Raw genomic sequence first — 12,830 nt, 5'->3', positions numbered from 1 at the left:
CTAGAGAGAGTGTGATGGTGCAAGGGTTAAAGCCGCCAGACCTCTGGGTATCCACTACTAGTCCCAGCAAGTCACCAAATTAACCCTTAGATAAACGTGTTTCCACCAGAGCTGCCTTCAGAAAGGTGAGCTCATATATTTAGAGATCAAAGACCAGAGCTGATTAATTAAACATTTAATCTGATAAAAGGTATCACAGTGCTGACTATATAAAAATACAGGAACAAATGACATACAGGTACAAAAATATATAAAAGAGTTTGGCAAGACAAGTTCAGAAAACAAAAGATGAAGTTCTTACAGCATGATGATATAGCATTGTTAAATATTATATATCTGCCTTTTTGGAGGGAGACTCCATTCCCCCTCCCCTCTGATCCCACCAGGGGGGGCATCTTTGTTCCTGGCCCTCTTATCTGGTTGATTATATGATGGGACCAGAGTGCCCTTACATCCTGCTGCTTCAAAAGACTTCAAAGATACAAACAAACAGCCAGACCCCCAATAAAATGCAATACACAAAAGGATACACCGTCTGAATGACCTCTCACCCATGTCTTGGATAATACATCACACACAGTTATAATTTATAATACACATATAGGATTTTAATAATCAGGCCTTGGGCCTGACAGAGCCATACTGGGGAACATTAATAACAGGAAAGCCATATTGGGGACCAGGAATAAGATGGTAAACCTTGCTAAGGATCAGGAATGAGAGGAAGAGACATGCCGGGCACCAGGAAAAAGAGGGGTGCCTTGTTAGGGACCAGGATTGAGAAAAGCAGCCATGCTGGTGAACAGGACTTAGAGGGGGAGCTGTGCTGGTGATCAGACATAAGATGGCGAGAGGGAAATCCATGCTGAAGGTTAGGAATATGAGATGAAGGCTTGTTGGGCACCAGGAGTAGAAGGGGAACCATTTTGAGGGCCAGAATTGAGAGGGGGGACCAGGAATCACAAATGAGCCATTCTGCGGGTTATGAATATGAAGGGAACCAGGAGTTCACCCTTGCTGGGTACCAAAAATTAAAGAAATGGCCATGCTGGGCACAAGAATTAAGAGGAAGAACAATGCTGAAAACAAGCAATTAGAGGGGGAGTCATACTGGGGACCAGGAGTAAGGTGAGGAGACACACTGTAGGCAATTAATTATAGGGGAGCCATGCTGAGGACTAATGATAAGATAGGGGGAGCCATGCTAGGCATCAGGATTGAGAGGTGGTACCATGCTGGGGAGCTAGAATTTGACACAAGATAAAAGACATGATTTTTGGTATTTTTACCACTATTTGTTTATTTTTATGCTGTACATGTTTGTGTGCTCCATCATGCAATTTAACCTGCAATTTTTTTTTATTGTTAGGACTGTTTTCTGTGCAAATTGGGGGATCAACTTAATGAAGTTTCACTGTACTTTGAATTTACCCTTATGTTCAAATCTGCTGAGACTTTATCAGCCTCCAGGCAGGAGCAGAATGTATCTCAGTTACATACTTAACAAAAATAAACCCAAATAATCCAGCAGTTGAGATATATAAAGATACAGGAAAGGCCACGCACTAAACATTCCTGGGTGGTGTAAACAACCCACCCAGATGGAAATATTATCATTAACTTGTGCTACGAAAATCTAAATGTTGTAAACAAGACATTACATAGTATCAATATTTGTCCACTAATTGCTTCAACGTGTAAATATTTATCAAACTTATTAAAGGTTATTCTCATTTAGCACAAATAATACATGGGCTGTCCTAGAGATATTTGGCATAGTGTGATAAAAGAAGGTCATCTATTGATGTGAAGTATTTGTGCTTAAAGGGGTATTCCAGGATTTTTTTATTTATTTGACTATTCTACAGGGGGTGCAAAGTTAGTGTAGTTCATAATATAGTGTCTGTACCTGGGTTTGGTGGCTGATCTTGCAGTTCGTATGTGATCTTTGCCCCAATGTTCATTTTTAAGAGCATACAAAAAAAAATGTTGTCTCAGCTTTTCACAGTTTGCTGTTCTGCCCAAGACAAAACATCACTAGTCAGGTGTTCAGAGGGAGCCTGTTTGCTGGGTAGAGCGACCACTGGGTGTGTGTGTGGGATGGGGGGGGGGGGGGGTAATCAATCTCCACGGAGCTGCAGGGAATTGTCCTTGGTGTGGTTTAATGGGTGGGGTGGCTGATGTGTAGGAGGGAGAAATGTGTCCTCATACAAACAAGGGTTCCTGGGGCTTGTAGTTGTAAGGAGGGAACTCCAACAGGAAATAGCCATTTCACAAAAAGAAAGCCACTGCATTTATGGTGCACTGACAACACAGCCATTTAGCTCCAAGACAAGCATGGATCCTTCTTAAGAATGTCATGGCAGGTAAGTACTAAAATCTCCTTATGGTGGATAACCCCTTTAAAGGGGTACTCCGGTGAAAAACTTTTTTATTTATTTATTTTTTTTTTTTTAATCAACTGGTGCCAGAAAGTTATACAGATTTGTAAATTACTTTTATTAAAAAATCTTAATCCTTCCTGTACTTATTGGCTGCTGAATACTACAGCGGAAATTCTTTTCTTTTTGAAACACAGAACTGTCTGCTGACATCACGAGCACAGTGCTCTCTGCTGACATCTCTGTCCATTTTATGAACTGTCCAGAACAGCATATGTTTACTATGGGGATTTCCTTTTACCCTGGACAGTTCCTAAAAATGGACAGAGATGTCAGCAGAGAGCACTGTGCTCGTGATTCAGCAGACAGCTCTGTGTTTCAAACAGAAAAAAATTTCCACTTTAGTATTCAGCAGCTAATAAGTACTGGAAGGATTAAGATTTTTTAATAGAAGTAATTTACAAATCTGGCAAATAAAGGTGTGAGGTCCAGAGAACAGTCTATGGAAGTGGAGTGGTGCTCTGACTGGTGTGAACAAGTGCAGCAATCCAACGGTAAAGAAGTATGGAAACACAATCGGCACTCACCGGTCTTCTCCAACAAGGTAAATCCTTTAAATGGGCACTGTCACCAACTTTATTTTTTGATATGTTGTAGTACTTATGTACTACAACATATCTCTAATATACTTTTATTATATATATTTTTTTATTAAAATGGTTTCATTTACATTTGAAAACCGGCCACTAGGGGTCTCCCTCCTAGTGCCCGGCTGCAGCCTGGCGTGACGTCACGTCTGAAAAAGGACTGATGCGGCCCGGCATCGGTCCTTTTTCATTCAGCCTGCGCTCGCTCCCTGCCTGTCAATCAGACATGCAGGGAACGAGCGCATTGGCTCCCCCGCCACTGGATGGGAGGCCACTCCTCCCGCACATCGTCGCCGCCGTCCCTGCACGCCCGCTGCCGGACTCTGCAGTAAGTGTAATGAGGGAACGGGGTATGTGGGAGGGGGGTTTGTGATGGAGGGAACGGGGTATGCGGGGGGGGGGGGGGGGTTTGTGAAGGAGGGAACGGGGTATGGCGCGGGGGTAGGGAGACGGAGGGGACGGGCTAGCGCCGCAGCGCCGCATGTAACTAACTAATAGTTTATCTACATAGGGTGCCTCCAGCTGTTTCAATACTACAACTCCCAGCATGCCCTGACAGCCAATAGAAGTCAGGGCAAGCTGGGAGTTGTAGTGGTGAAACAGCTGGAGGCACCCTGTGTAGATGAACTAAGGGCGGAAGTCCCCCCCAGCAGGCATCAGTGACGTTGTGCCTGCTGGGGAAGTCTGCCTGGTAGTGAGCACATTACCAGGCAGACAAAAGGCATTTTTAAATTAGTAAAAATACAAATTAAAAGCAGGGAGGGGGTTAGGGATAGATTGGCAATAGGCAGGGACAGAAAAAAAAATAGGATGGTGGGAGCTACCCTTTAATGCAAAATACTCACATATACAATAGACAATGGGGGAGAGGGATCGATATGCAGGGGGGTAAAAACCTCTGGCGACAGATTCTGTTTCGCCCACTAAACGAGCTTCATCTGGCCATTTACAAATCTGTTTAACTTTCTGGCACCAGTTGATTTAAAAAAAAAAAAAAAAGTTTTCCCCGGAGTACCCCATTAAGAATAAAATACTTTCTATAATGGCTATTAATGTGTTCTATTTCACAAACACACACATATATATATATATATATATACTCTCTAGGACTTAAAAGCGTTGTCTGCTATGCTTTTGGGTCCTGCTACATAATAATAGACATACAGGAAATGGCCTGAACATAGTCACTAGCTGAATGAGGCCACGGTGGCCACTGTACCTCATTCAATGTATGGCCCATACGTAGTCAGCTAGTGACTATGTTCAGGCCATTTCCTGTATGTCTATTATTATGTAGCAGGACCCAAAAGCATAGCAGACAATGCTTTTAAGTCCCGGAACGTATGTAGTGGTATACATTGGTATTCCAGTTTGACAGAATGATGATGTATACCAATTACATATAGTAAAATCTCGACGTCAAATTAAAAAATTAGCATTATGTGCACTTTTAAAGGGGTACTCCGGTGGAAAAAATTTTATTTAAAATCAACTGGTGCCAGAAAGTTAAACAGATTTGTAAATTACATCTTTTTAAAAATCTTAATCCTTCCAGTACTTATCAGCTGCTGTATGCTCCAGAGGAAGATCTTTTCCTTTTGAATTTCTTTTCAGTCTGACCACAGTGCTCTCTGCTGACACCTCTGTCCAGGAACTGTCCAGAGCAGGAGCAAATTCCAATAGCAAACCTATCCTGCTCTGGACAGTTCCTGACATGGACAAAGGTGTCAGCACAGAGAGCACTGTGGCCAGACAGAAAAGAACTACACAACTTCCTCAGGAGCATACAGCAACTTATAAGTACTGGAAGGATTAAGATTTTTAAATAGAAGTAATTTACAAATCTGTTTAACATTTTGGCCCCAGTTGATAAAAAAAAAAATTGTTTTCCACTGGAGTACCCCTTTAAGCTTTTTCCATTCAAATCCGTGGGATTCAGTTTGCAAGTGGAAAATATACTGATTTAGATGTGGAATATGCACCGTATCCACATCAGTGCTTAATTTTGCTGTATGAATGGGGCCTAAAAAAGAAAGATGCCCTTGCAGACGAATATTGTATGATAACTGTGAGAGTTTTTAAATTCTTGGAAAGAAAGGTACCAGCAGAAAGCCTGCGGAAGACCCCCATGTGTTACAGCTTTGAAATAGAGATAGAAAATATCTTGGCAGATAGAACCAGATTGTAGTAAATAAAAATAAAGAGTTAGGCGTAATAAACACTGTAGACCCAGAATATTCTCCCTCACCTCTGTGTGTACACTCCTAGCAGATTTGGTAAAGTTAAAGGGGTACTCTGCTGGAAAAAAAAACTTTTTTTTAAATCAACTGGTGCCAGAAAGTTAAACAGATTTGTAAATTACATCTATATAGAAATCCTAATCCTTCCAGTACTTATCAGCTGTTGTATACTACAGAGGAAGTTCTTTCCTTTTTCAATTTCTTTTCTGTCTGACCACAGTGCTCTCTGCTGACACCTCTGTCCAGGTCAGAAATTGTCCATAGTAGGAGCAAATCCCCATAGAAAACCTTTCCTGCTCTGGACAGTTCCTAAAATGGACAGAGGTGTCAGCAGAGAGCACTGTGGTCAGACAGAAAGGAAATTCAAAAAGAAAAGAACTTCCTGTAGAGCATACAGCAGCTGATAAGTACCGGAAGGATTAAGATTTTTTAATAGAAGTAATTTACAAATCTGTTTAACTTTCTGGAACCAGTTGATTAAAAAAAAAAAAGTGTGTGGGGGAACTATACTGCACCTAATGTGGGGGAACTATACTGAACCTAATGTGGGGGAACTATACTGCCAACCTAATGTGGGGGAACTATACTGAACCTAATGTGGGTGAACTATACTGCACCTAATGTGGGGGAACTATACTGCCAACCTAATGTTGGGGAACTATACTCTTTATCTAATGTGGGGGAACTATACTGCACCTAATGTGGGGGAACTATACTGCCAACCTAATGTGGGGGAACCATACTCTTTACCTAATGTGGGGGAACTATACTGCACCTAATGTGGGGGAACTATACTGCCAATCTACTGTGGGGGAACTATACTGCCAATCTAATGTGGGGGAACTATACTCTTTACCTAATGTGGGGGGACTATACAAAAATGTAAAATTGTACTATTCTGATCCCTATAACTCTTATTTTTCTGTATATGGGGATGTGAGGGTCATTTTTTGCGCTGTGATTTGTAGTTCTTATCGGCACCATTTTTGTTTTGATGGGACTTTTCAATAGCTTTTTAGATATTTTTTTACAGTATTTGAAGTGACCAAAAATTTTCAAATCTGGTTAGTGCATTACTAAGACTTTTGGGCCCCACTTTTGATTTTGCCTAGGGCCACGCTAAGCCTAAAACCGGCCCTGAGTGAAGCTAGTCATCACAATGGTGATGTTTCTGCTTACTCCGGAGCCACAGTAACCTGGCACAGCCTCTACACAATGAATGGCACCTTCTGCTTCACCCTCTTCAACTGAAAATTCTGTAGCCTTGTTACCAGGGTTCTCCCTATCCTTTTGTAGGTCCTCTAGGTACTCCTTAAAGGGGTAGTCTGGTGAAAAACTTTTTTTTTTTTTAAATCAACTGGTGCCAGAAAGTTAAACAGATTTGTAAATTACTTCTATTAAAAATCTTAATCCTTCCTGTACTTATTAGATGCTAAATACTACAGCAGAAATTATTTTCTTTTTGAAACACTGAGCTCTCTGCTGACATCACGAGCACAGTGCTCTCTGCTGACATCTCTGTCCATTTTAGGAACTGTCCAGAGCAGCATATGTTTGCTATGGGGATTTTCTCCTAGTCTTGACAGTTTCTAAAATGGACAGAGATGTCAGCAGAGAGCACTGTGCTCATGATGTCAGCAGAGAGCTCTGTGTTCCAAACGAAAAATAATTTCCACTGTAGCATTCAGGAGCTAATAAGTACATGAAGGATTAAGATTTTTTAATAGAAGTGATTTACAAATCTGTTTAACTTTCTGGCACCAGTTGATTTAAAAAAAAAAAAAAAAGTTTTTCACCGTAGTACCCCTTTAACCTGTTCAGGACCCAAGACATATGCATACGTCTTGGGACCCTGGTACTTAAGGTACCCAGGACGTATGCATACGTCCTGAGTCATTCCGGTCTCCGCCGCTCGCCGGGCGGAGATCGGAATGGCATGCCTGCTGAAATCGTTCAGCAGGCATGCCGTGCAAATGCTGAGGGGGGTCCCAGGACCCCCACATGTCAGCAATCGGCACAGATCGCAAGCGAATTCACGCCGGCGATCTGCGCCGATTCCGGTCATTCGGGTCAATTGTGACCCGATGACCCGGTAATAAATGGTGATCGGCGGTGTACGATACACCGCCAATCACCTGCCGTTGCTGGGGAGAGGTGACAATACTGTCACCTCCCCAGCAACGCTGCTATTGGCCGGCGATCGTCCGACCAATAGCAGTGTGGCAGAGGAGGGGTTAACGGCTCCTTCTCCCCACTCTGCGCGCTAACTGAGTTCAGTCAGCGGGCAGAGCGGGAAGATAAGGACCGGGATCCCCCCTCGGAGCATCGGAGACCCTCAGGAAGAAGAGGACCCCATTAGATCAGGGTGAGCTTTTTCCAGGGACAGGTAGGGAATCAAAACGAAAGTAAAAGTGAAAAAACAGTAAAAAAATAAAAGTAACCCCTGACCCCCTAATAGGTCCCCAAGGGTCCGCCATCACCTGATCCATGTGACCCCAGGCCCTATTAGGGGTTCAGGGTGCTGCGAGTGCCACCCATTTTTTTGGGGGGCCGCAGCTTTTTTTCTTTTCCTGTAAGTTTACACCAAGCACCACACACTACACACTTCCCTGCAACCCCCCCCCCCCCCCCCGGACACACACCCTCCTCCCCGCCACCGCCCCACCCTCCGCTGGGCATTTTCAGCAGCGGAGGCTTGCGCTTTTTTAGCCTCCGACTCCGAATTTGCCAGTGAGGACGAGGATGATCCTACTTTTTTGTGTTCTTCCTCGTCCTCCTCATCATCTAGTAGTGATGATGAGTCCCCTGTACGGCGGCGGAGGCGCCGCCAGGTGAGGCCACGCACCCCCCATGAGAGTGACCAAGTGGCCGACACTAGTACAAGTGGCAATGCCGCTTGTAATAGAAGTCCGGCCCCCCAGACAAGTACACCGGAGCCCCCTTCCGATGACCCTGTCTGGAGCCCCCCAGAGGGTTATCAGCCACGGATTCCTGAGTTTGTTGGCGACTCAGGAATCCAGATTGACCATGCTGGATTCACTGATATAGACTTTTTAAAGTTGTTTTTCAGTGACAGCCTGGTCAATCACATGGTGGAGCAAACGAACTTGTATGCCCAGCAGTTCATTGCCCACCACCCCAATTCGTTTTTGGCCAGGTCCAATGAATGGCGCGCCATTGATGCAGCGGAAATGAGGACATTTTGGGGCCTCACGCTGCATATGGGCCTGGTCAAAAAACCAAGTGCTCGTCAGTACTGGAACGGGGACGTCCTCTATCAGACCCCTCTTTACAGTATGGCGATGACACGGAGGCGGTTCGAGGCGATTCGGAAATGTCTGCATTATGCAGATAATGCGGCATGTCCGCCCCAAGGTGATCCCGCCCATGACCGGCTTTACAAAGTGAGGCCGGTCATCGATCACTTTGGGGACAAATTTTTGGAGGCCTACGTACCGCTCAGGGACCTCTCTGTAGATGAGTCTCTCATCAGTTTTAAGGGGAGACTCATCTTCCGCCAGTATATTCCCTCGAAGGGGGCGCGGTATGGCGTGAAACTCTACAAACTTTTCAAGAGTACCTCCGGGTACACTTGCAAGTTTAGAGGGACGAGATTCCCGTATTGAACCCCCAGAATGTCCCCCCACACTGGGTGTTAGCGGGAAAAACCTTTGGGACCTTATGCACCCATTGCTGGATAAGGGTTACCACGTATACGTGGATAACTTTTATACCAGCATCCCTCTGTTAAAATCCCTTTCCGCCAGATCCACGTCCATTTGTAGGACCGTGCGGAAGAACCAGAGTGGCCTCCCTCTAAATTTGGTCCAGACGCCTATCCCCAAGGGTGAGTCCCGTGCCCTGACCCTGTTGTTGGGGAAGTATAAGGATAAGAGGGATGTCCTTATACTCACCACTATTCATGGGAACGGCAACACTCCTGTCCCCGTGCGAGGTACCGTGGGACCGGTCCTCAAGCCCGATTGTATTCTGGACTACAATCGGTATATGGGGGAGTTGATCTCTCAGATCAAGTCCTCAAGCCATATAACGCCATGCGGAAAACACGGGCATGGAACAAAAAAGTTGCGGTCTACTTGGTACAGGTTGCCATGTACAATGCTTTTGTACTATCCCAGTATGCTGGCAACACAGGGACATTCCTCCAGTACCAAGAAGAAGTCCTAAGGTTCCTGATCTTTGCTGACCGGGAAAGATCAGGCCGGACTTCTCAAGGGTCTGGAGTTACAGGCGCCAGGATCGTCCCAGGCCCCCCCCCCCCCCCCCCCCCCCACTGGAAAGAAGGGACGAACCCAGAAAAAATGCAGACTGTGTTTAAGGAAGGGGATTCGGAAGGACACCACATATCAATGTGACACTTGCCCAGATAATCCGGGCCTCTGCATAGGCTGCTTCAGGGAGTATCACACTTCCATGGAGCCCTAAATTTTCCATTTTTATGTTAATTTTCCATAATTTGACCAATGTACCAACTCCGGAGTACATTCCAAATTTTTAACCCCATAAATCTCTAAATTGCCCCAAAAACCTAAAAAATAAAATAAATAACTGATAAGACCTCTGGGGGTGTTTTTTTCAAAAATGGATCATAGGTCACTATCATTGGGGACTTTTTTATGTTGCCTCAAATGCACAGCGCTCTCTCTCTCCACCTGAGCGGGTGCACATTTGAGGCAACAGGTTAGGGACGGCCACACACATCACATTCCCAGAATGATGACTCAGAGCATAGGATTTGGGGCGGGCATATTTTTTTTGGCTATGCTCTGGGTCATCATTCTGGGAATATATCCTTTTTCATTCAAATTTTCTGGCCCACTGTACCCCATATTACGGGCCTCTGTACTCCACCTGTATACCCCAGTTACGGCCCGTTGTCCCCCCCCCATAGTGTTCCCCTACTTTAGGGCTCAGTGCTCCCCCATTAACGCTCCTTGAGGGGGGTTCCCACATCCTGGCTCCATATGAAGCTCAAGGCCCCTGACTGCCCTCCCACTCCAGCAAGACCTGCTGTGCACCCGCCAAGCCTAAATCATCAAAAATTAAGGTATGTCCTTATTCCAAAGAAATGTAATTACAAATTGTGGGAGGTCTTTTCTGCTATTAACCCTTGTAAAAATGTAAAATTTTTGGGAAAATTCACATTTTAGTGAAAAAAAACATTATTTTTTTTTTACATATGCAAAAGTAGTGAAACCCCTGTGGGGTATTAAGGCTTACTTTACCCCTTGTTACGTTCCTCAAGGGATCTAGTTTCCAAAATGGTATGCCATGTGTTTTTTTTTTTTGCTGTCCTGGCACCATAGGGGCTTCCTAAATGCGACATGCCCCCCGAGCAAAATTTGCTCTCAAAAAGCCAAATATGACTCCTTCTCTTCTGAGCATTGTAGTTCGCCCGTAGTGCACTTCAGGTCAACTTATGGGGTACTGGGGTACCTCTATACTCAAAAGAGATGGGGTTACAAATTTTGGGGGGTAGTTTCTGCTATTCACCCTTGCAAAAATGTGAAATTTGTGGGGAAACCCACATTTTGGTGACATTTGTTTTTTTTTACATATGCAAAAGTCGTGAAACCCCTGTGGGGTATTAAGGCTCACTTTATTCCTTGTTATGTTCCCCAAGGGGTCTAGTTTCCAAAATGGTATGCCATGTGGTTTTTTTTTTTTTGCTGTCCTGGCACCATAGGGGCTTCCTAAATGCGACATGCCCCCCGAGCAAAATTTGCTCTCAAAAAGGCAAATATGAATCCTTCTCTTCTGAGCATTGTAGTTCGCCCGTAGTGCACTTCAGGTCAACTTATGGGGTACCTCTATACTCAGAAGAGATGGGGTTACAAATTTTGGTGCTACGTCTGACCTTGCCTCTGTCTAGTCCTTCTGTCCCGCGCCTTCTCAGCAGTCAGCGAGGTTGAGTCGTTGCCGGTGGATATGACCTGGTTGCTACCGCCGCAGCAAGACCATCCCGCTTTGCGGCGGGCTCTGGTGAATACCAGTAGCAACCCTAGAACCGGTCCACCGACACGGTCCACGCCATTCCCTCGCTGACACAGAGGATCCACATCCAGCCTGCCGAATCCTAACACATATACACATAAGGCACATACAAGGGCAACGTTGCCTCATTAATAAATGTGCACGTATCAAATACAATACAAATCACATGAATAAAGTGCCAAAAGTGTACAAAATAAACTGAGAAGATAAAGTAATTAAAAAGCACACAAACTGGATCACAAGAAAATGAAGACCACATGTAATGGTGGCATGAATCAAAAGAACTCCCTCAGCTCCCCAGTTACCCACCAGACCTCCAACGCGTTTCACCCAGCGGGGCTTTGTCCACGCTGTGTTTGTGTTTTATATGTTTTGGAATTATCCTAAATAATATTTATTTTATTTTACATATGGTCCATTTTCAAGTGGTTTTTCTCTTTTTTGGTTCTATATGCAAAAGTCGTGAAACACCTGTGGGGTATTAAGGCTCACTTAATTCCTTGTTACATTCCTCAAGGGGTCTAGTTTCCAAAATGGTATGCCATGTGTTTTTTTTTTGCTGTTCTGGCACTATAGGGGCTTCCTAAATGCAACATGCCCCCAAAAACCATTTCTGAAAAACGTACTCTCCAAAATCCCCTTGTCGCTCCTTCCCTTCTGAGCCCTCTACTGCGCCCACCGAACACTTTACATAGACATATGAGGTATGTGCTTACTCAAGAGAAATTGGGCTACAAATATAAGTATACATTTTCTCCTTTTACCCCTTTCAAAAATTGGGTTTACAAGAACATGCGAGTGTAAAAAATGAAGATTGTGAATTTTCTCCTTCACTTTGCTGTTATTCCTGTGAAACACCTAAAGGGTTAAAATGTTGACTGAATGTCATTTTGAATACTTTGGGGTGCAGTTTTTATAATGGGGTCTTTTATGGGGTATTTCTAATATGAAGACCCTAAAAATCCACTTGAAACCTGAACTGGTCCCTGAAAAATTGTGAGTTTGAAAATTTTGTGAAAAATTGGAAAATTGCTGCTGAACTTTGAAGCCCTCTGGTGTCTTCCAAAAGTAAAAACTCGTCAATTTTATGATTCAAACATAAAGTAGACATATTTGAAATGTGAACAAAATAATATTTTTGGGAATATCCATTTTCCTTACAAGCAGAGAGGTTCAAAGTTAGAAAAATGCTAAATTTTCAAATTTTTCATCAAAATTTGGGATTTTTCACGAAGAAAGGATGCAAGTTACCACAAAATTTTACCACTATGTTAAAGTAGAATATGTCACGAAAAAACAATCTCGGAATCAGAATGATAACTAAAAGCATTCCAGAGTTATTAATGTTTAAAGTGACAGTGGTCAGATGTTCAAAAAATGCCCGGGTCCTAAGGTGTAAAATGGCTGGGTCCTTAAGGGGTTAAAGGAGTACCACGGTACAGGAACATTTATCCCCTATCCAAGGGTGTCTGAGGTGTCTGATCGCGGAGGGTCCGAAAGCAGGGACCCCAGCTCTCCCCAGGAATGGGGCGTGTCGGCCCCTGCAG

The sequence above is a fragment of the Hyla sarda genome, chromosome 4 (assembly GCF_029499605.1).
Source record: "Hyla sarda isolate aHylSar1 chromosome 4, aHylSar1.hap1, whole genome shotgun sequence".
Lineage (NCBI taxonomy): Eukaryota > Metazoa > Chordata > Amphibia > Anura > Hylidae > Hyla > Hyla sarda.
This window is presented reverse-complemented; position numbering follows the sequence as displayed.